Source organism: Diadema antillarum, unplaced genomic scaffold (genome assembly GCF_040938485.1).
Source record: "Diadema antillarum isolate AM-2024a unplaced genomic scaffold, OU_Dant_1.0 seq00001494_RagTag, whole genome shotgun sequence".
NCBI lineage: Eukaryota > Metazoa > Echinodermata > Echinoidea > Diadematoida > Diadematidae > Diadema > Diadema antillarum.
Window position 1 is genome coordinate 458,385 of NW_027272231.1, and position 22,401 is coordinate 480,785.

At 38.6% G+C, this 22,401-nt stretch overlaps 1 pseudogene; it reads left to right on the forward strand.

Moving 5' to 3' along the window:
- The first annotated feature begins 2,788 nt into the window (after window positions 1–2,788).
- Window positions 2,789–20,884, forward strand: LOC139710032 (ankyrin and armadillo repeat-containing protein-like; annotated as a pseudogene).
- Window positions 20,885–22,401: the final 1,517 nt, after the last annotated feature.

Consider the following 22,401-nt stretch of genomic DNA (forward strand, 5'->3'; position numbering starts at 1 on the left):
TTGTAACATAACAAGTTATGATTAGAAATGTCTTATCTTTTCGTATTATATTCACTACAAAGTGTATTTATAAATGTCTAAATAAATCTAAACATAACAAGAATGGAGTTAAAACTCGTTTTGCGATCAGAGTCTTCTCTTCTTTGTCTTCCGTTCTACACGGAAATTACCAAAATGATCTAGCTGACAGCGTAAAATGTCTATATAGCAACATTGCACATTTGTGATACAATGAAGAAGGGACATTGTGGGATAGCATGAAACTCTGCTTTTATTGTCATTCATTCATTTTAGGAAGAATGTATAATGACGTGAAACATCGACAAACTGTTTCCCTAGCCATTTATCGATGTTGGTTGTATTGGTGAGGGTGACGGAGACAAAAGTATTGAGATAACACATTATCTATTGTGGGCATATAAACAACCATTATCTTTTATTTAAAGGGATGGTATAGTATTAGTTGAGGTGAGAATTCAGCTTTTAACTTTTTGAGCGATAGGCCTACTTAAATGCATAAAAGCATACAATTATAAGAGGAATTCAAACTCTGTTTTGGATATCTCAGCCATTTTAAAACCAATTTTAATCAAATAAACCTTGAATTCCTCTTAGAATTATGCTTTTCAGCATTTCAAGAAGTGGTTTCTAAGTATCTAAAAAAAAAACCATAAAAAAAGTTGGAAACCTTATGCCCCATCTTAACCGAAATTGTACCATCCCTTTAATCTCTTTTTAACGGAAAAAATAAAGCCTTTGACGCAATTCTTTTTCCCCCTTGTGGTTGAATATAAGATATACTGACTTGTGAATCAACTGCATGAATGATTATTTGAACACTGTCAACATGCATTTCTTTTTTAAACTGTATGTTTAACTTATCGAGTGGCCCACATCTCTACAAGCTTGCCTTTTACGCGGGCCTCTTTTTCCACAATTATTTCGAACAAATAATTTTAGAAATGTATGTTTATAATATTGTTGTAAATAGGCCTACACTGTTCGTTTGCTTTCCTTGAAATTGTATTGAAAACAAATATGTAATACTGGAAATAGAATTTCATTTGAGACGTCACTTTGCTTTGGAGTCAGCCTTCCTCTTCACATTAGAAATCTTACCGCGACCCCAGCTTTGTGAGGAAGAACCCGTCGTTTTTGTTTATGATTGTGTATGTGTGTGTCTGTGTGTGTGTGTGTTTTAAACTGAGATGTGTTATTTATTTTTTTTTTGATGGTGTTTCGGTTTTTAATTGGTCGGTTTTCAAAAAGAAGAAAAAAAAAGAAAAATGTATATCGAAGATTTTTTTTTTCTTTCAAGAAACAAGTGGTGGAATGTGCCCAATTGTCTTGAGCAAACCATCGTGTCCCCGTTTGAGGGCACTTTGCCAGAATAGATGTGTGTTTAATAAAAAGAAAGAAACAAAAACCGGATTTCGTTTTTGGTTAAATGAGTAATAATGAAAGATTGATATATTTCTGTACAATGTTTGTGTATAATGCATTTTATTTTTGTAAAATGTATTTTTTTAATGTGAATTTTGTAGCATTGAACGAAATTCGAATAAAGAATTTTAAAAAATCCTTGTCGATAGCTGCGTGACAAGAGTATTGTAATAGTTATGAATATTTCTTAAGATTGATTTTTACTGGTGAAAAATAATCAAGTCATGCACGACTTACATATCATGAAGAATGTGAAAATGATACAAAAATATAGGGTCTAACCAATTATTCGCGTATCTGAGATAATAGAAATATCAATAAGCTGAACATATGGTGTAAAGAAAAAAATGTAACTTTTTATTAGGCCTACATAAAAGGAAAAATCCTATTCCATTCATGTCCTTACATCCTCCTAGTATATAGCCATTATCATATTAAAAAGTTTGTGATAATGATGATGACAATAATGTTAATAGGAATAATTTATCATTATTATTATTATTATTATTATTATTATTATTATTATTATTATTATCATTATTACTATTATTATCATCGTATATAGTTGACATCATTGTTATGATCATCATCACGCCAAATCGCCGTTATTTTTGTTCTAGCTATGTAAACACGCGTTCTTGGAAATCTTGAAAGATTAAAGTTGCAAGGAGTTGGAAAGATCCACCTTCCGAATACAATGTACATTGAAACCCCGATTGAAACCACGTTTCCCTTCAGTTTTTAGCTAGGTACCAAAACAGGATTATAAGTTTGAAGGAGTTTTAGTTGATAATCAAAATTCGTCCAAGAAAAACTACGGGTAGGTTGATGCAGGGAGGTGAGACAAGTCTCACCTCCCTGGTCGATGAAGCCACCACAACAAACGCAAGATTTTGTTGCTTTCACGAGCTTTCCCGAGAGCGCAAGGGGTTGTCTTGTTACACCTGTCGCCGTACTTTTCCCCTTATCTCACTGTGGACGTTGCCTCAGCAACCACACGCTCAGAGAGCGCACGACAATATTGCCAATTTTATAAGCAATAACAATGATATACACTTTTACTAATTAGAAATTATATAAGTATATTTATCACAAATAATATCTCTATTTTTTATATATTGTTTATTTTTTGATAATCTTAAAAGATATTGGTTGAAAATCAAATTATTTATTGATTTTTTTTTTCAATCGTATATTATAATTGATTGCAAGAGCTGCAAGGGAGCCCCCCGCGGCACTGAATGGGCCAAAGTACCACACAACATGCATGCATGCTACGTAGAGCTTCGGTAGTAGCTAGCTAGCTAATTACAATACACATCATCACATGCATTCAGTACGTACACGAAGCGATGAGCAAGGTGGGCCGGGTAGGCGCCGCTAAGTAGACGATCTCGCTCGGGGAACATGTATTGATCTTTGGATCCAAGACCATGGGGAATCAAATATGCTTTCATTCATGAGGGCTAGAAATTGATCCGGTGAGCATTGATGCAAAAAAGGCCTTAGAAATGCTTCTCTTTTGTTTGAATCCTGAATCATTGAATTTCGAGTCTAGGTTGGCTGCATTCTTTTTGAAAGTTGCATGTATGAGTGGCGAACGAGAATGGAGTGTGAAATAGGAGTCTTTACTGTCGACACGACAGTCTGGCATCTATCTGTCATTGTAACTCGGTGGCAGTGCATTATTTAGGTTAATTGTGTACAGTGCCATGCCATGGTTTACCGGAACATGTTCGGAATAAAGGAGATTAAGTTCTGCAGTTCAATTACATCAGAACTTATGTGCACTATTTACTAAAAATGTGGGCGTTAATGACAAATGTACTTTCGTAGCCATGTCCTTCAGACCTTATCTTGGAAGTCGAATTCTGGATTAACCCACGTCGTGACTCGTGTGCTTTCCCATCCAGTAACCAACTGATTTCGACTGTTTGACAGAACCAAGTGTTGTTTATGCATGTGCTTTGGAATCGGCTTCCTGGGCCATCCTGGCAGACGAATTCATTCGTTGTGACACCCTGCTTTGCAAAATCAAATCACGTGTTTACTTAAAGGCATAAAGCTGTTCTACTCTTCTAGTGATGATTTACTAGATCTAACGTTAGAGTCTGCTGAATACTGTGCCACGACAAATTTCTGAATTGAAGTCCATAGGCATGATTGATGGTGCACAACAACATTCAAGAGAGATCTTCAAATTGTAACTGTTAGTTATGTATGGTCATCTTGTGGGTTGGATGGCTGTGCCTGCAGGAGAACCAGTTTTGCACTGTTGGATACCCTGCCCCTTTGCCCTGGACTCGTACACAAACCATGATGATTTTATAACGAAGTTTTATACTCCCATTCCAACTCCGGTCACAAGAGAATAGAGAAACTGAAGCGTAACTGTAGAATAATTTGCTGCAAAGACACTCGTGTTGTAATCAATTTGCTCTGTGTTTGAATTTAGAGTTGACTTTATATCTCTCTACAGAAAGTGCCAAGATGTATGCCTCGTAAGTATTTTGATTCTTAAGAGGTTGTGTGTTTGGTTGCAACTGATGTCATGAGCACAGCTAACTTTGATGTGATAAATCATAAAATATGCTGCATCATTCATGATACACAATGTTGTATAACAATAATGTAATTTGGCTGTCAGTGCAATGGCATCTTGGCCAAGTCTTAATGCTATGCTATGCGATGTGACATATTGCTTTGTGTACATTTGCTTGTGTGTGAAAAATGACTGGTTCTTTCATGCTTAAAATTAACTATACACAGCCCTGTCACTGTACAGAAGTCGCTCCGTGCTTTGCATGGCATCTGGTCTGGCTAACTTTAAATTTGCGAAGTGCTACAACTTTAGGGATTAATATGCAAACACATGAAAATATCATAGTTCAGCCACAAGCATTTCATGTACTGTAAGTGATGTGTTGCAGGCTATCAACATCACTACAAACAAAACTATGCAGTGTTTGTTTGTTTGTTCTAGACAGATGAATCTCATGATATCTGAGATATTCAACCAAGTGATAAATTTATCTTGCAGAAAAGTTATTAAGCTATTACAGTATATGATTTATGTGTAGATAGTTTACTAGCATATTATTTTGCTGTAGGGACATTTTCTTATGTGGTCAAAATTGCAATGAAGAAAAAAAAATCAACAAAATGAGATATATCTTTAAAACACTTCAAGATTAAAAGTAAGTGATTTCCCACCTTTAAGATGATAGTGCATGTGTGTTATGGGAGGAAATATTTTCCATAGTTTCTTTACAAATGTGTTGACTCACAGAATTTCTGATGATGCTAAAAGCACTGCAATATATGGCACATATGCAGTCATTCCCCACATCACTTTCACTCTTGTATTTTGTAGCCTGGGTTGCGGAGGCTTTTAACATTCCTTTTTACATGCAATGCACAAATGCTTCTTTTTTTTTTTCCCTGCTTGTTTTGGGGCATTTTTCCTTTCTTGACAGTAATTTTTAGCATATGACATTAATTTAATTTTCATATCAACTGATGATGCAGATTTAAAAACATCTGTGTGGTATTATTGGAAAGACACGTTTTCTGCATCAAGCTACATTGTATGAAAGGGAAGAAAAATTTTCATCCCTGCTGGTACATTGTAAGTTCTGCACCATGCACCACCATTGCTTATTTGAAAGTGATTCTCCGTATAGAATCCCTCGAAACACAGCACAACCTCCAGAGGCTGTGCCATGTTTATCTTAGACACCTTGGAATCAATGGACATGGCACAAAGCATGAGTCTGGGTTGAGTCTAGCTGAGTCTGAGGTAAATGTCATGCTAGACAGCCTAGCTCAAGTCTGAGGTAACCTCCAGAGGTTGTGCTGTGTTTAAGGCAGACACAGGGACTCTAAACAGTCACGGCGTAATCACAGCACACACTTCCAGTAACCGCCCGTCTCTCTCGAGGAGAAACGCACAGCAACTGGTTTCCTAAAATGGTATGCTGACTTCATGCCAGCTGACCAGGAACTCTAACGGGGGTTTCTCTCGTCTTGGATGGGTTGCCTCAGTTCTACCACTCGTTAATGTCTGCCATGTCTTCTAAAGGTTCTCTGGATTAAGGGGACTCTAAGTGGGATGTACAAAACTTTTAGAAGGCCATGCATGCTAACCCTTTGGACGTAGAAGATGGTCCCGGCCTTTGAGAGTAACAAAGCCACGTAAAGATAAATATGTACAGTGATGCTTTCAGATCAGTGCATTGTCCTGCCCATTTGGAATTAATTCAGCTTCATTAATATTATAGTTCAACATGATTATTGGTATCATTAATCATTAGTGGTGACATTGCTTTAGCAGGAGTGTTGCAGAAGTCCAAATGGGAAAGATTACCCATAGTATATCAAACTGATTGTGGGGTAACATGGCAATCAGCTGTATCTGGGTCAAATTCATGGGGAATTTTGCACTGATGGTGAAATTGTTTAAGCAGTGTGATTTAATGTGCTTAAGGGTACCTTGTTTTCAGGGTTTGAAATGTTGACATCAGTTGTGGTAAATTGCACATTTCATTACTCCTCCAATACACCTACAAATATGTTTGTGATTGTGCTGTTAATTTGCTGATTTTCCAATTGGATTGATGTGATTTGCTGGTACGTGCCATTGAAAACTGGTACTGTACTATTCAGGTATGGCTCTGATTTTGTCTAGTACGGCATAGAGAAGATGTAAATAAGAAAAGCGTCTTGAGAACATTTAACACAAATATTTTCTTTTTTCATGCAATATTGCACAGATGCATGTAATTAGATGGTTGTTGTTCCATCAAGTAGTATGATTTTCTTTTGGAAATTGTTCAGTCTATTATTGAAAAAATAGGATTTTCCAAACATTAAGGGTGACACATATCTCGGGATGCTCCAGTGCAGTAGACTATAAGACTCTTATTGCAAATGCAGTGAATAGGAACTGGCCTAATTTCTTTCATAGACACACACTTTGAATTTAGGAAATAGGATTGAACCATGTTCTCCACCGACCTTTGACAGAGACTCCAACCCCAAGCACCTTCTGATCTGGGGATTCTCCCGCTCGAAACCCCTAGCAAACGGGAGACTCCAAGTTGATGTGTGTGAAGCGCGAACTTCCTAGGGTTCTAGACGTTCTCTGGTGCTATCTAAGGCTTATTTTTTTTTCAACATACGATAGCAATAAGTAAGAAATCCTTTCCACCGGGAGACACGGAGCCAGGGCGGGAGAAATCAAATCTCAAGCGGGAGAACGGGAGATTTTGCCAAAATAGGCTTTCGGCGGGAGATCTCCCGTCGAGAACGGGAGAGTTGGAGTCTCTGCTTTGAGTTGCCTTTGGGCAATTCCACGGTATGTAGGACACAGATGCCGAAAATTCAAAATGATATTTGTTTCAAACACCATACATTTTCAGACAGTACTTGAGTTGAAGTTTTAAGAATCATTATGTTTTTCAATAAAAGCGGCCATTTTGATTTTCAAAATGGCTGGCAAAATATGCCTATAACTCAATGGTGAGAAAGAGTGTATTGTCACATAATTTACCCTCTGTATATCCACTTTACTAGTACTCTAAACAACAATCTTTTATATGTATGCAGTTACCAGACATGTCTTTTACCACATGATAGAAAGAACAAGCTGGTTGCTTTAAAGAATTTTACAAAAACTTTTAATTAGTTTGACAATGATGGATGTAACGTCAGTTACCAAAAACAAGGAATTTTTAACTTTATTCATCAAAGAAAGTGAGCTGTATGATGTAACTTAGGATTTCTAATGTATGCCCATATGCCTTCCTTTCAATACCAGAAAATAAGGATACTTGGCATACTGGGAAGTCAAATGAACACATCAAAATGTGTAACGTCAGTTACCGAAACGTCATATACCAGTATGTAACGTCAGTTACCATGACAGTAATCATAACTTAGGCAAATTTTTTAGACTTTAGGCCATTCAATACACCTAGGAAGTCAAAGGTTATCAACAAAGAGCAGCAATCCCTTTGATAGGGAATGATGTCATCACCATGGTACACTGTATGTCCATGGGTACATTTCTTGTGGTTCATTTTATCTTATTTATTTTTTTTTTATTTTATTTTTTTTGGTGGAGGGGGCTAGAGCTTTTGATTTTCGGTTCAGCACAAGTACGGTTCAATCATCTGGAAGTTTAGGTTTACCACATGCAATATATAATGCACTCAAATTACTATACAGTACATTCACAGTCCTACAGGATGATAAAGCTACCAAATTTGTAGGCCTAATCAACGATGTGGTTGCATGGTAACCACCTTTTTCTATCAAAAAGCTTGTGTACAGCTGTATACCAACAGTTTCATAATCTTTACTAATGACTACTTTTGCTAGCATTTTTCTTTTTTTCTGGAAGCTTAGTGAAGTTTCTACCTCAAGGCAAATGCAGGAAGAGATATATTTATTCACTTGCACTTACATTTATTTGTAAATGTTTGGTTTAGTTCATATGGCACTTCTTGAAATGGTACATAAGCAGGCCTGACATAAGGCATGTACTGTCATTACTGTTTGAAACTAACACTGATGTTGCTCAACGTTTAACAATAATGTTGCTCAAAGTGAGAGGTGATTCTAAGGTAAAATAAAAAACTGTTCATATTTGTTGATTACTTTATTTCCTTCATGCAGGGACATTTTTGTAATACATGATAATTATGGACAGGAAGATTCGTTTATATTGATCTCAGAATTCTTTCATTGCAAAGTCCTATTCCTTGGTATCTGGGATGTATCTGCAAGCCTTGATATACCAGTGAAAAGGAAAAGAAAAACAATTACATTCCTTCAAGCAAGGAATAAACAAATGCCCCTTTGACCAAAAATGCATGCTTCTTCTTCACAGAAAAAAAATATTAAAAGTGTAACACTATTCATTTAAATCATTATTGATAATGGAGATCATTTTGTTATTTGTGGCCCTAACAATGCCTTGAGGGAGAAGGAGTAAAATAAAGAAAAGAAGAAAGAATATATCACAGTGGATTTCACATGAATATTTTTATTTGTATGTGTTTTTTCCCCATGACCTGAAAGATATGTTGTTGTTTTTTCACACACAAAAATATCTGTGTTTTGTGTAGTACTGCAGGGCATTATGGGTGGGGTACTCTAGATAGAAACTTTCCTGTTCATTAAAAACAAAACAAAACAAAAAAACCTTAGTTACAGATGTATGTCAATATTAATACTTGGAACTGCTGAATCTAAATGGCTCTGTGTAATCATAACTGTTGAATTGATAAGCATTCAATCTTAAGACAAATGTCAAGAAATATCCCCTGGTGCATTTACATGATTTTTGCTCAACTGTGCTATGGCTTGGGGGGGGGGGGGGGGGGGAGCTTGCCCTCTAAGGGCCCCACCCCATTTGTGTCTTTAGATTTTGTTTTAATTTGTTGCTAAGTAAATGCCTGGGATTGTTACTGGTATACTGCAGCAGTATAATAACCTGTTAAATAAGTTAGTTCTTTGTAAACCCCACAGCAAAAGTATGTGTAACGTCACTTACGTAACGTCAGTTACTGACATGTTTCCCTTTAAGTTTTCATTAAACACAAAGAAAATGGACTAATGTTTCATTTCATTTGGGTATTTGTAATTGATGAACCAACATATGATTCCATATCAAACAAATCACTCTGAAAGGTCAGAATTATAAAATATCACAAAACTATTCCCAATCATGATTTTCCATGTGTAAACCCTATGGCAAATGTAAGCGTAACGTCAGTTACGTAACGTCAGTTACCGTCATGCCTTCACTGAAATTGGCATGGTGCTAAAAGGAAATATCTAAAGTGCACATTATTGTGCACACCTGTTCCCAAGAACCTAGGCACATTGCCATATAAAGCACATAAAGTTTAGAAGTCAGGGACATGAGATATTTCCATTTAAATCTACACCATAATTTCCTATGTCCTTTTTCCGTAACGTCAGTTACCGACACATTTTCACTTGCTATGTGATAAGAAATCCAGTTTGAGAGAAAAACTTTCCACCCATTTCTTCATTCTCGTGAACTCATTCATCAATGCTAATCACAAGCCCCAGGTGCTTTCATTCACAAAACTACAACATAAACAATTTCAAGAAAATCCTTACGCGTAACGTCAGTTACCGTGGAATTGCCCCTTTCTGTTTTTTGTAGATATTGTGTGGAAGTAGCACTTTTAAAAACATAAATAGTTCTTTTTAATCTTCTGTCTGAAAAGTATGATTTAAGATTATAACTAAAGCATTTCAGACTGAGGATAGTGTGACCATCATTGTTTCTTTGTGTGGTCTATTTGCAGATCAACCAGGCAAGACGCCGAGAAGGACGAGTTTGCGAAGGAGCGGGCCATTATGAATGACCTGGACGAGAATGGCTGGAGCCACATCCACCATGCCGCTCACCATGGCTACATCAAGTCCATCGAAAAGTTTGTTGGGGCCAGTGAGGACCAGCTGGAGTTCCCCACCAACGATGAGCGCCTCATGACCCCGCTGCTGCTGGCAGTGGAGAGCGGGAAGCTGGACACGGTGGAATGTCTGGTGCGACTCGGTGCCGACCTCCGCTACCAGAATCACGAGAACCAGGGCCCCGTCGAGATCGCTGCCCTCAAGCAGTACATTGACATCCTGCACTTCTTCATCAAGCATGACCACAAGGACTTGCCTGTGTGGCCCAAGATGGTGAAGCTCCTGTCGTCGCACTCCGATGATGAAGCCGAGGCAGCGGGGAAGATGCTTGTGCTTCTGACCAAGCCAATAGACCAGGGACTGAATCCCAGCTGGGAGCCCCTCGTCCAAGTCAACGCCGTGCCCATCATGGTGAAGATATTCAACTCCATGATTTCTGACAAGGCCAAGTTGTACACATTCACCATCCTCCTCAATATCATAGAAGCCATGATCGTGAAGGAGCAGATTGTAAAAGCTGATGGTATCCCAACCACGCTGAAGATGCTGTCTGGCAAAGATAGGGAAATAGTCTATGCGTCAGCCTGTGTTCTGTGCCACTTAGCATCAGTTAAGGAGTTCATAGTGCAGATGTTCTCACATGGGGCAATTCCTATACTGGTCAAGTTGTGGCAGACAAGTAACGATATAGATATTCTTGTTCAAGTCACAGAAACACTTGCTTTGATTGCAAATGCTAACCCTGAATATCAGCAGACCATAGGAACATCATCAGGGGCAATAACATCGGTGGTCGGACTATTTGAGAATCGAACCTCAAAGGCTCTGCTCCTCGCTCTGACAAGAGCGGTGAGCAACATTGTCAGGCAAGACACGAACAACCAAGACCTATTTGTAGATGAAGGAGGATCATCGGCATTGATTTCACTCGCCAATATGAGGCATAGTGAAATCCAGCTGAGTGCCATCACTGCCATCCACATGTTGGCCCAGGACAACCCTCACACACAGAAGACCATCTTAGAGGAAGGTGGGGTCATCCCCATCATGCAGCTCTTGAAGCGAAGCGGGGCCCCAAACGTCCACGTCTGTACCGCCAGCGCTCTGTGGGCACTCGCTGGTGAAGACGTAGACGAGCAGCGTTCCATGGCAGGCATGATTGGCGTGAATCTCCTCATCGACTTCCTCAACGCTCAGGCTGAAAATGATATTCTCCACTACATTGGGGCAGAAGGCCTAGCCGTATTGGCCCAGGGACCCCTCAACAAGCAGGACACCATCGCCAACGCTAACGGTGTGCAGCCACTGGTGAGACTTCTGCGATCGCCCAAGGAACACATAGTCCTCAGCACGATCAGGGCACTGCGGCACCTGTGCATCGGCATAGGCTTCATCCCGCACACAAAGAATCAAAACACTATTCTCGGGGCCAGAGGCATACGCTACCTCGTTGCACTCATGGTGCACTCCAGAAATGAGCTGGTCAAAGTAGAGTCTGCCCTTTCATTGGGATATTGCAGCGTTGGTGAGTGATTTTTGCCTTTGTCCAAATTAGTCCATTGGAATGATGGTCTGTTTGAACTGTATAGGCCTTTTCCCACTCAAGTAATTTCTATCTGAAATTTTGGGAGGGTAGAATACGCAAATTGTGTTTTGTTTTTTACACTGGAACTCTCTAACCTTTGGTATCTTGACACCAAATTCCAATAAATTTTCATGGTAGAATTCAGCTCGGGCGTCCTCTGCACGAAAGTTTATCTCAGAGTCATATGCAGCGGGCTTATTGTGTCCCAAAGGAGGTACAGTTGAAAGTGATTGAAAGTCATTTACAGACGCATTTCAGTGTCACTCTTTACTATGTATATGTGTCTGTGTGTGTTTTTGTTATGAAGCTGCCAAAAAACACAAAATGATTAAAATGTATGATAATTTTGATAATATCTTCAAAAATATTTCTTGTGTGTAATGATTGTAGTATCATTGAGAGATTTAATTTTTCTCTGTTTGATTATGGCCTTTCTCAAAAAACTTCGATAATGGCATTTATCTGTTTTTGCATTCAAACTCTGTCATATTTTCTTGCCAAACAATCACTTTCTCCTCAAATAGGAAACCCTGAGGTGATGACTGACATCAGCGAGAATGGGGACTTTGATTACATCCACATCCTGAGGCGCCTCCACTCTGGTGACAAACTCGTTCGGCTCCTGGCTGGGAGCGCCTTGGCGGCCTTTGCCTACAACAACGTGGCTCAGCAGCGGGAGATCGCGGAGTCTGGGGGAATCCGCTACCACTCCTTTGTGCCATTCCTGGAGTCCAGTGATGAGTTTTTCCGCTGCAATGCAGCATTTCAGGTTTGTGATTACCACTCTCTTTGGCTTGAGATGTAATGTGCAGGGCAATTGCCAGATTCTGCATCCCACAATTGGGGCAATTCTAACTTACGTAAAACATCTTAAGAAATTTGATATCTAGTGAGCAACCATTTCACAGCTTCACACTTCGTGGTCATCTGAGAATGGGTTTATTATTTCCATTATTGTTGATAATAACTGCAGGGATGGCATCTTGATGGTGTACTCTCATCAGTATTAAAATGACTCAAAGGTTTGTGTGGGTTTGTAGGAATTGTGTTCATGAAGTGCCTCTGAAGTGTTTGAAACTATGAGGCATAGCTGAGTGGGTCTCTTTTAGTTCACAGGTACTGTGTGTACACAGTTCCTACCAACCCTCTAAAAACAAACAAACAAACAAACAAACAAACAAACAAACAAACCTGTGAGTCATCTATTTTATAAAATGGGTAACAAATTCTTAAAGATATAGCTAAACTGTGTGCTGACTGTAGTTTATCAGATGCATAGGAAAATCATGCATCTTGTACTTACTGGATGCATGGTTATGGAAAATGGCATGACTCTAAGGAAAATGTGTATGCAGTCGGTGAGAAAAGATTACCGTAAAACGAGGAATGTTTGCGCGCATTTTAATTTCGCGAATTTCGCGAGAGCCAACATTCGCGAAATTAAAATGCACGCGAAAATTCTTGCCTACACAATATGCATTGGATGGCTGCGGCAATTTCGAAAATTTAATGCTGCGAGAAAGGCTGTCAGCTCCAATTAGCGACATTTTCATGTCACGAATATATCATGATTTACAGTACATGGCAATTGACCAATCAGATTGCGAGAATTCCCCAACCCGTTTTGTAGCAGTCTTTCTTTTCTGTGCATGATCTATGAGATGACCTTGCTTGACACAACCCTCCTTTGTCACTCCAGGTGGTTATCTTGGCCCGCATCATCCCAGATGAGGACCAGGCCACGACATCGGCCATTGGCATCAAGCTCCTTGTGGACCTATTGGAGCAGTCTCAGAACCCCATCATCCTGGCTCTTACGGCTGGTTGTCTGGCCAGACTCGCTCACACCAGAGCAGGTAAAAGAAAGTAGTTCAGAATATTAAAGCTTCAGGATCCCATTTCATTCAGTATGTTTGCCGTCATCCCAAGTTACATTGATGCAGATGCCATAGCAGCAATGAATTACAGGATTCCAGGTGATTGGTTGTTGGACAACAGCTGATGTTTTGACTGTATTTATTGCAATTTGAGGTGATTTACAAAATGGAGCTTAGAAACAGAGAGGAGAAAACAAAAACAAAAACACACAAACATAACCACCACCACCACCACCACCACACATATTGAGAAAAGAAGGAAAGAAAGAAAATTTAGATACGAGTTGACCACAGTTATGCCTAAACCAGCAAAATATCATTTCTCCTAGATGTAAAGGGACAGTAAAAGCCTATAATGGTCATACAGAGAGGGGAAGGCATGATTCACTTGATTATAGAAACATTTTACGGTTTAAATGTGGCTCAGAATGACAAGTAGTCTTGTAAAAAAAGACATTCCAGAGGTAGTATCTGCTCTATGGAAGCACCCACAATGTTTTGCATATAAGTGAAAATGTAGCGTAACAGCATACATAAAAGATCAGTTTAAACTACAAATGTGTTCTGAATAGTCAGGGCATTGCAAGCTTTTCAAATGGAAGGATCTAGTTTATCACTGCTCTATTGTACAGGTAGTGCTACTTTTGTGTGGTTTATATTCACGTCATGTTATATAGAGAACCAAAATATATATTCTCATATCAAAGTGTAATATAAAGTGGATGGAGAAAAGTGTAGATTACTCAAGACTACCAAGTGTTGCTACCACATACTGGAAACATGTAAGTATAAAGATTAACCTTGTGGGTCACACTTACAAATCAATGCTGTGCATTGTGTATTATGGATTGAGGTGTCTTCCATTGTTTGCCTGTTTGTGTTGAATAAATGATGCTAACATCACATGTTCTTCGAGTGTTTTAGCAAAGTACACACGAGATTGACAGTGTCGCTGGCAGTTGGTATGAAAAGAAAAAAAAGCTTTTTATCCTTGTCCCCCCTCCTGTATGATGCTTTTGCATTTTATTTTCTTGCAACAAACCTGCCCCTGTTGATGCTTCTAGGTGTTCCAGCAGCAGTGGTGTCCATTAGGTCTGTGGACATCCTGTGTCAAATGATGCTGGCGGAGAATGAACAAGTCCGGGGATCAGCAGCCATAGCTCTGGGCTACCTCAGCTACAACCACAAGGCAGAGAGGCAGCTTCTGAACAAGTAGGTCCAAGCATGCACGGCTCTCGGCAAATATCACAGCAAGCAATGCCAGAATTATAGATTTCAGTGCATTTTTGAGAATCTCAAAGTGCTTGTTGCCCTGCACACTCATAGCCTTAATTTCAATCAAGAGATCTTACAGGAATGTTTGACAGAATACCAATCAGTTTGTATGTATCATCACTCTCAATTGAAATTTAAACTGAAATGTTGCCCAGAGGAGAGAATTCTTTCCAATTCTCAAAATGTAAGAGAACATGTCAAATCCAGTGACATGTTTCCCACATTGCTTTTTTTTTTTAAAACCACGAGTATATAATTTACAGTTTATCTTGTTTCCACAATGATGTGAGAAGAGGTTTACTCTAGGTAATGTAAGAAACAACTTGCCCCTTGTGTCACCAGACAAAAATGACCTCTGTAGATCTTGAATATTTTATTTTTTGCACTTATTCATGTTGCATGAAATGTGCAAAAAATTTCCACTTTTACAGTATTCTAAAACTTGAGTGATGTTGTCAGTGCGCGCATCTCTTGTAATATCTACACTGTATGTTCACAGGTGCAGGCAAGACCCGTATCTCTTCAAGGTGCTTCGATACTACACTCAGAACTATCGGCTATCTCCAGCCTTCCTGGAAGCCTGGAAACACTACCCAACACATTGGTCTCCCTCCCATTGAGTGAGTGTGGTATATACCCATGGCATTTCAAATGTGGATATACTGTATAAGCTGTTATTTTCGCGTACAGATATTTTTTGCGTGTGAGGAGATCACAGACATTTTCGCGAGATGTTGTTTTCGCGAATTGATACATGCTATAAGGGCACTGTTACCCTCGCACAAGGCAACATTTTCGCATGTTGTTAAATTCGCGGTCCAACAGTGATTCGCGATATTCATGAAAATCAAACCCTCGCAAAAATAATAGCTTATACAGTAGGTACTGGAAAGGTAGCCAAACACAATCATATTGTTACAGCTATCATTTTTACCTGCAATATTCTTATCCATGATTGATCCATGAAGACTGATCATTGAAACATTGAGATGAACAGGGAAGGAAAAGATTGGTCTTCTTTTCTTTCAGATTAGACAGATCTATCTTCAATCGTAAATTTTGTTTCAGTTTGAAAGATTTTAATATTTTTGATCTGGATTCTTCTCCGATAGAAAAGAAGATCAATCATTTCTTCTCCTGAAAGATAACTAAGATGATTTTCATGTCTGGAACTTATCTGTTGATGACTAGCTTGCCTTTTTTTCCACACTTCTCTTCCAAATGAATTCACTAGGTCTCCTTGCGAATTGGAAAGGGAATTTGTTGTGGAGTGTCGAGATGAATCTTGACAAAGAATGATTTGTCATATATTGTAAACACTACAATGCAACTTTAGGTTTTCATTAAAGGTACTGTTGACCATTTGGAGCAGTAGTTTAAAAAGCGTTCGAATTATCACATTTGATACATATGTATAGGTCAGTTGTATCACAAAACATTGTACCACATAAAAATTTTGCAATAAAGCCTAAAACATAAGGAGATATCACTGTTTTTGTCACTAAGCCATAACTGTAAGACGGTTTTGTCTGGAAACAATTTTATCATAGCTATTGTTCACATTTCGTATATTTAACAATACTTCACATTTATTATACTGATTAACTTTTTAACGCTGGTTGTTTCTATCCCTAACTCACATTGTAGAACTACCGGTACTAAAGCTGGGTTTTTGTTTCATCTGCAAATGGTAAATGCCTTTAATATTTCTCACATGATGAGTTCTAGACCACAATATGTACAGCATCACAGCAATGGTCTTTATTCATGCTCCTGCTTTGAATCGTACGTATAATGAATTGTTTGCTTTATTCAATTCTTGTTTTACATGTGCAGCACTCTCTGAAGCCATGTCTGGTTGGCAAGAAGGCCATCCCTTCCTGAACAACGTAAAAAATCCAAATGGTAAGCTCAGTGCAGCAACAACCTTTTGCATAAAAGTTCTCATATGACATGCAAAGCAGACTTTTACCTCTGGTAGTTAAGATGTTTAGATTTCATCCTAATCAGATGTGAATGCAAGAACTGTGTAGCTTGACACTGTCCCAGGCAATATTTTGTTGTGGATGTGATATGAGAACTTTTAAACCTGTACCTAAACCATCCTTACCTTACTTTCAAACCTGTACCTAAACCATCCTTATCCTGCTAGAAGGAGCAAACATTATGGTACATTAAAAAAAAGGAAGCATATCTACATATTTCTCAAATGTTATCTCCAACACCTGTTTGCATGCTTTTAGATGTTTATTTTCTGAGGCTTTCTTAACTTTGCAACAACTAATACCGCAATATGAATTTTGACCTTTGACCATTGAGGCAGAACAGTCAATTAACCGCTAGGATCAAATGTACTGCATGGATCCTTGGTATACATGTTTGGAAAAGCTGTTGAGGTTTGCCTGACTTAACAGCAACTAATTCTTGCATCTTGAAATCTGAAAGTAGAAGAAAAGAAATGAATGGAGCTGGTGAAATAAATTGCTTCTCAGTAAGTATTGTAACGAGAAATATTCTCAAAATCAATTGCATGTAATAAAATGTGCCTGTTTTGAAATAACCTTCTGCTATTGCAGATATTAACAGATTTCATGATCAGTTAGAAATTTTAAACTCGACACTCTCCCACAAATGCAGTGCATGCTTCAAACATAATCAGTGTGACTGTGTCTATGCCTGTTAGTACAAGCATGACATATGTACCAATGGCAATATGTTGCATTTAGATATGCCACTAAAGAATATGAGATATTTATCTGCTCTGGAACAGTTAGGAAATGATGTTGTTCCAAGATACTGCAGTGTCTTTCATGAATAGGATGCTATTAATGTCTTTCATTTAGTGAGTCATACCCAAAGTGTTAGACAGATATATTATGCATTTCAATGATAGTCTGTCCCTTTGGCAAGGGGCATTCAGGCGTCAAGAAAATATAATTTAATATATTATTATTATCATTATCATTATTATCGTTATTATTATTACAAATCTGTACTAACTCTCCACTATGAATTATACATTCCTGTACCCCTTTCTAACTCTTGTTGCATGCATAGCTCTTGATGGGTAAGTCCCCCCTTGTTTTTCTGAATACCTCTTAAATCATTCTCTTAACATGTCTGTTTCCTCTTTATTATCATCATTATTTTATATCACTTGTTTGTTTGTCTGCTTTGGGTTTTTGTTTTTGTTTTGTTTGTTTGTATTTTTGGTTCTGTTTGTTTTTTAGCAGATGAGTACATCGCTGTATTAAAGTGTGTGATACTGACATTTAACAATTTGAATATCCTGTCGCTCTTTGCAATGCAATTGATTTGTTTACAAAGAAAAACAAAAAGTGTGATGACCTCATTCAGGTGTCAGGTGTGTTAGAAGGGAAAGGCTATTGATTCATGCACCTAATCATCGTCAAGTGCGAAGTTTCTTTTTTGTCTGCTCACTGCAGTGTTTCTGAATAAGTGCTCTTTTTGGTGATGTTGTGCTTGAAGAACATGTGACAGAGCAATAATGTTTTAGCAAAAAAAAAAACAAAAAAAAAAATCCCCCCAATCCCGTGTCAGCTTTTTTTTTTGTTGAAAAAATAAACTCACATAGGTTGCTTAGATAGTGCAGCCAGTGTCTACACAAATGCTTGGAAATGGTTTGTAAGACCTGAATGAACATATATGCCAGTTTGTTTGTTTGTTTGTTTGTTTTTGATATTTTTTTTTCAATAGCCCTAGTTTTTACATTTTAGCAGAGAGCAATCCATGACCACAATGTTATTTGTTTGTTTGTTTTTCATTGTAGTTAGGTTGTGTTATTGCTGCTGCGCACGGAGTGACACTTTTCCACCATTCACTACTAAAGCACATTATGTCACGACAGTAACAATGTTACCATCACCAGTTGTATCAATTTATGGGTCATGAGACCTGCTCATGGACATTATCCTTCAGAATAACAACAATGATAACAAATAGAACGTATCATGTGCTTTCTCTGGTTGACAAGCACATAGGAAGAATTACAGTCCATGCTTGATAATCACCCTTTGTTCTACAAGCGTTGTGCAAGATATATTTGTGTGGATATTAACATGTCATTTCATGAAGCGATACATGTGCAGAATGGATCAGCTTAGTATTCGGTGGCATAGGACACTCTATTGTGCCTCCCTCAGGAGAAAAAAAAAAAGCAGTGGGGGGGGGGGGGAGAGAAGAAACTCATGTGATATACTGTAAAACATGATATATTCGCGGCATGAAATTTTCGCGAATTGGAGCCGAGAGCCTTTGTCGTGGCATGAAATTTTCGCGAATTGCTGCTGGCATTCAATGCATGTAGTGTAGACAAAAGCTTTCGCGTGCATTTTAATTTCGCGAATCTTGGCGCTCGCGAAATTCGCGAAATTAAAATGCACGCGAAAATTTCTCGTTTTACAGTAGTGGTTGCCCCAGTATCAATATCACAGTTTTGTAGGATTACAATGCACACAGACGCCAAAGGGCTCTGTTATCTGTGTGACATCATATTGGCTGATAAACAATTGTTTCAACGGTCATAACTTTTAACTAACTAATCTTTCACTGACATTCTATCTCTGAGTGTATTTGTCAGATGCTCAGTTCTACACAGATAATGAGTTTGATAGGTACACATGTAAAATGCAAACACAGTAAAGGCCTGGGGCTAATCAAGATGTGTATGGGGGGGGGGGGGGGAGTGGGAGTTGAGAATTCATACTTCACAAGTCTGTAGTATGTTACGTCTTTAGTTTTTAGTCAATATAAAAAGAACACACTCTGTATTTTAGGAAGCCTCATATATTGTAGAAGTCACTTGGTAGAAAGTGCAGCCCATTGTCAGATTAGTCACTGAAATAGCTAGGTACATGGATAGATCACTATATAGTTCTCGTAATGGCTAATATCTTATCTTGAACGTGTTTCATTTCATACAAAGGTATTGCATAGACCGGTAATCACATCTTTAAATAAGTGTTGTAGCTCTAGATGCATCATTGTAGAGGCAAAGTTGTGTTAACACCACTAATGCTGAACAGGAACCAGTGCCTTTGTGGTTCTCGGTAGAAGGTAATGCTGTTTTTTATGTTGAGGCATCTGTGGTATTCCAGATTTTTGACATTATTGAAAGTTTGTGAAAAATCAGATAATCCCTTCAAAAGTTATGAGTTTCTCCTCAGTCATTACTGGATGAGAAGAATACTGCAGTTTGTGATGTCACATGCGTAGAATGATATAAAGAAAATATAAAGAGAATTTTACAAAATCTCATTTTTTGAAAAAAGTACAAATTCCCTCAACTTGTTACTGATGTATGTTAAGGGTAATATCATTCCCCATGCCTTCTAAAAGAACCAAGTGAAGTGCTCATTTATAGTGGAAGAAAAGTGAATACTCATATATTTTCTTAATATTGTTTTTTGCGTGTGACATCACAAGCAGAAAAAGTCTTTGGCACTGAAACTTCAAAAATTCGTAACTTTTAAACAGAGTGTCGGATGTTCCTCAAACTTTCACTGATGTGTTTCTATCAATATTGCTGCATTCTTTCTATCCCATGCATATTAAGGTGAACGTGTCCTTTAAATGTTACAACCAGGAACAAGTGAAATGAATGACTCATTTTTAGGTGTGCAGGAAGAAGCAATCAGAAGCTTTGTGTGCACTAAAAACAGTGGCGGATCCAGAGTGGGGCGCAATCGGCGCACGCCCCCCTTTATTTTTCGTTAAAAACAAAAGAAATAGAAATAAAAAAATGGAATGAAACCTGGAAGTGGTACCAGAAATATTAGTTGCAGAATTTACAGAATTCCTGGATCCACCCCTGCTAAAAAAGTGGCATACTGAGAGACTGAATAGTGATCTCTAAATATGTTATGTATCTAAACTTTGTTTGTTTGTTTGTTTGTTTTGTGTGTGTGTGTGTGTGCTCAATCTTGCAGGGCGTCGGTTCACGATACTGAGCTCTGGGGAGCTGACTGGCCTGAGTCACCAACCAAGTTCACCCACGAACCCATTGAGTTCCAACTTTCTTGATGATGCCACTGTCATCACGGAGACGGCCACAAACAATCCCAGCAGTGTAGCCTTTGCAGGCACCGCGCTTGGCGGTACCACCGGCGACTTCTCTGCAGAGAGTGGGCAGCGGGCGGCGTCAACGAACACCAGTGGGCAGCGCCGCCAGTGGAGCCAGCCCTCCACTGCCAGAAGTAGGATGTCGTCCAGGGATGTCGCCATCACCTGATGCAGTATTAGTGTGATGTGGTGGACCGCATAAAAGGGATGCTGAAAGTGGCCCAGCTGTTTAGCAGTGAGATGTGTTTTTGATTGCTTCATTTTGTGTGTTTCTCCCACTAGGTGAATGCTGTGCAATCTTCTTTGGCTGTGTATACTTTACACATGCTTATCATCAGCATATCTGTTACTGTATTCACTGCAGGTACTGTCCAGTTTAAGCATTGTGTTTATAGCTTTGCTGGAATTCATGCTCTATGCATACAGAGAACAACAGCTGAAACAGTGTTGATTTTGAAAAAACAAAGTCACTGAATGCATCTGTGTAGTACCTTTAAAATCTCCTTGTGAACGTACAATCTATTTATGTCTTGTGGACAAAGGAATTAAAAGGTATACCGGGTGTCCCAAAAAAAGCGGAACGGTGGATTTTCAGTACCTTGCATTCTAAAAGTGATATATTTTTTGACATCATTAGAAAGAGCATCTTGCGCAGAAGACGATGATACCATAATCATTAGATTTGGTTCAGTACTTTTTATTCTACGCCAATTTCTGTAAATGCAGTCATTTTCAAATTTCGCCGGATTTTTGCGACTCATGAGATAATAATTTGAGCCCGACACGCGATCCATACGGTGAATATTGTGTAAGCTCGGTGATCCATGTCATCAAAAGATACAGCTTTCACATTGGGCGCGGGCCAGGAAAAAACAGTGTGTGTGTGTGTGTGTGTGCGCCCAATGTGAAAGCTTTTGTTGACATGGATCAACGAGCTTACACAATTCACAGTATGGAACACTCATCGCACCCAAATTATTATCTCATAAGTCGCAAAAATTTGAAAATGACTGCTTTTACAGAAATTGGCGTAGAATAAAAAGTACTGAACCAAATTTAATGATTTTGGTATCATTGTCTTTTGCGGGAGATGTTCTTTCTAATGACGTCAAGAAATATAGAACTTTTAGAACACAAGGTACTGAAAATCCACCGTTCCACTTTTTTTTTGGACACCCAGTATATGATGAAGCAATAAGAGGGGCATTTGTGGGCTTGGGCATGTGTGTGTGTGTGTGTGTGTTTGTGTGTGTGTGTGAGATACACATGAACAGATTTCAGTAGTGAGTATAAAGAAAGGATATATTATGTCCATCAGGAAAGTTTACACCCTTCATGTGGAGTGGTATGAAGAACAAACCTTGAAACCAAGCACACAGTATTATCCCTCACTAAGGCTGAGTACAAGTTGAGACATTTCTTATGTGGCCTCTAGAGAAACTGTCAAATGTCTTCAAGACAGAAGCATCTGCAGGACAGGTGGATTTGGTCCCCTCTGAATGATTAGGCAATGAAGATGAAGTACCTTGCCTAAAGGCTCTACTGTGGATTTGAACCGGGAACCTCTGTAATTGAGAGCACATGGTGTAGCTTATCCACCAAGCGACAACATTCTCCCCCATCAGAGTTGCACATTCTTTTCAGACTGCATATTTTGACATTGCTATGCAATGGATGCTCAGTATA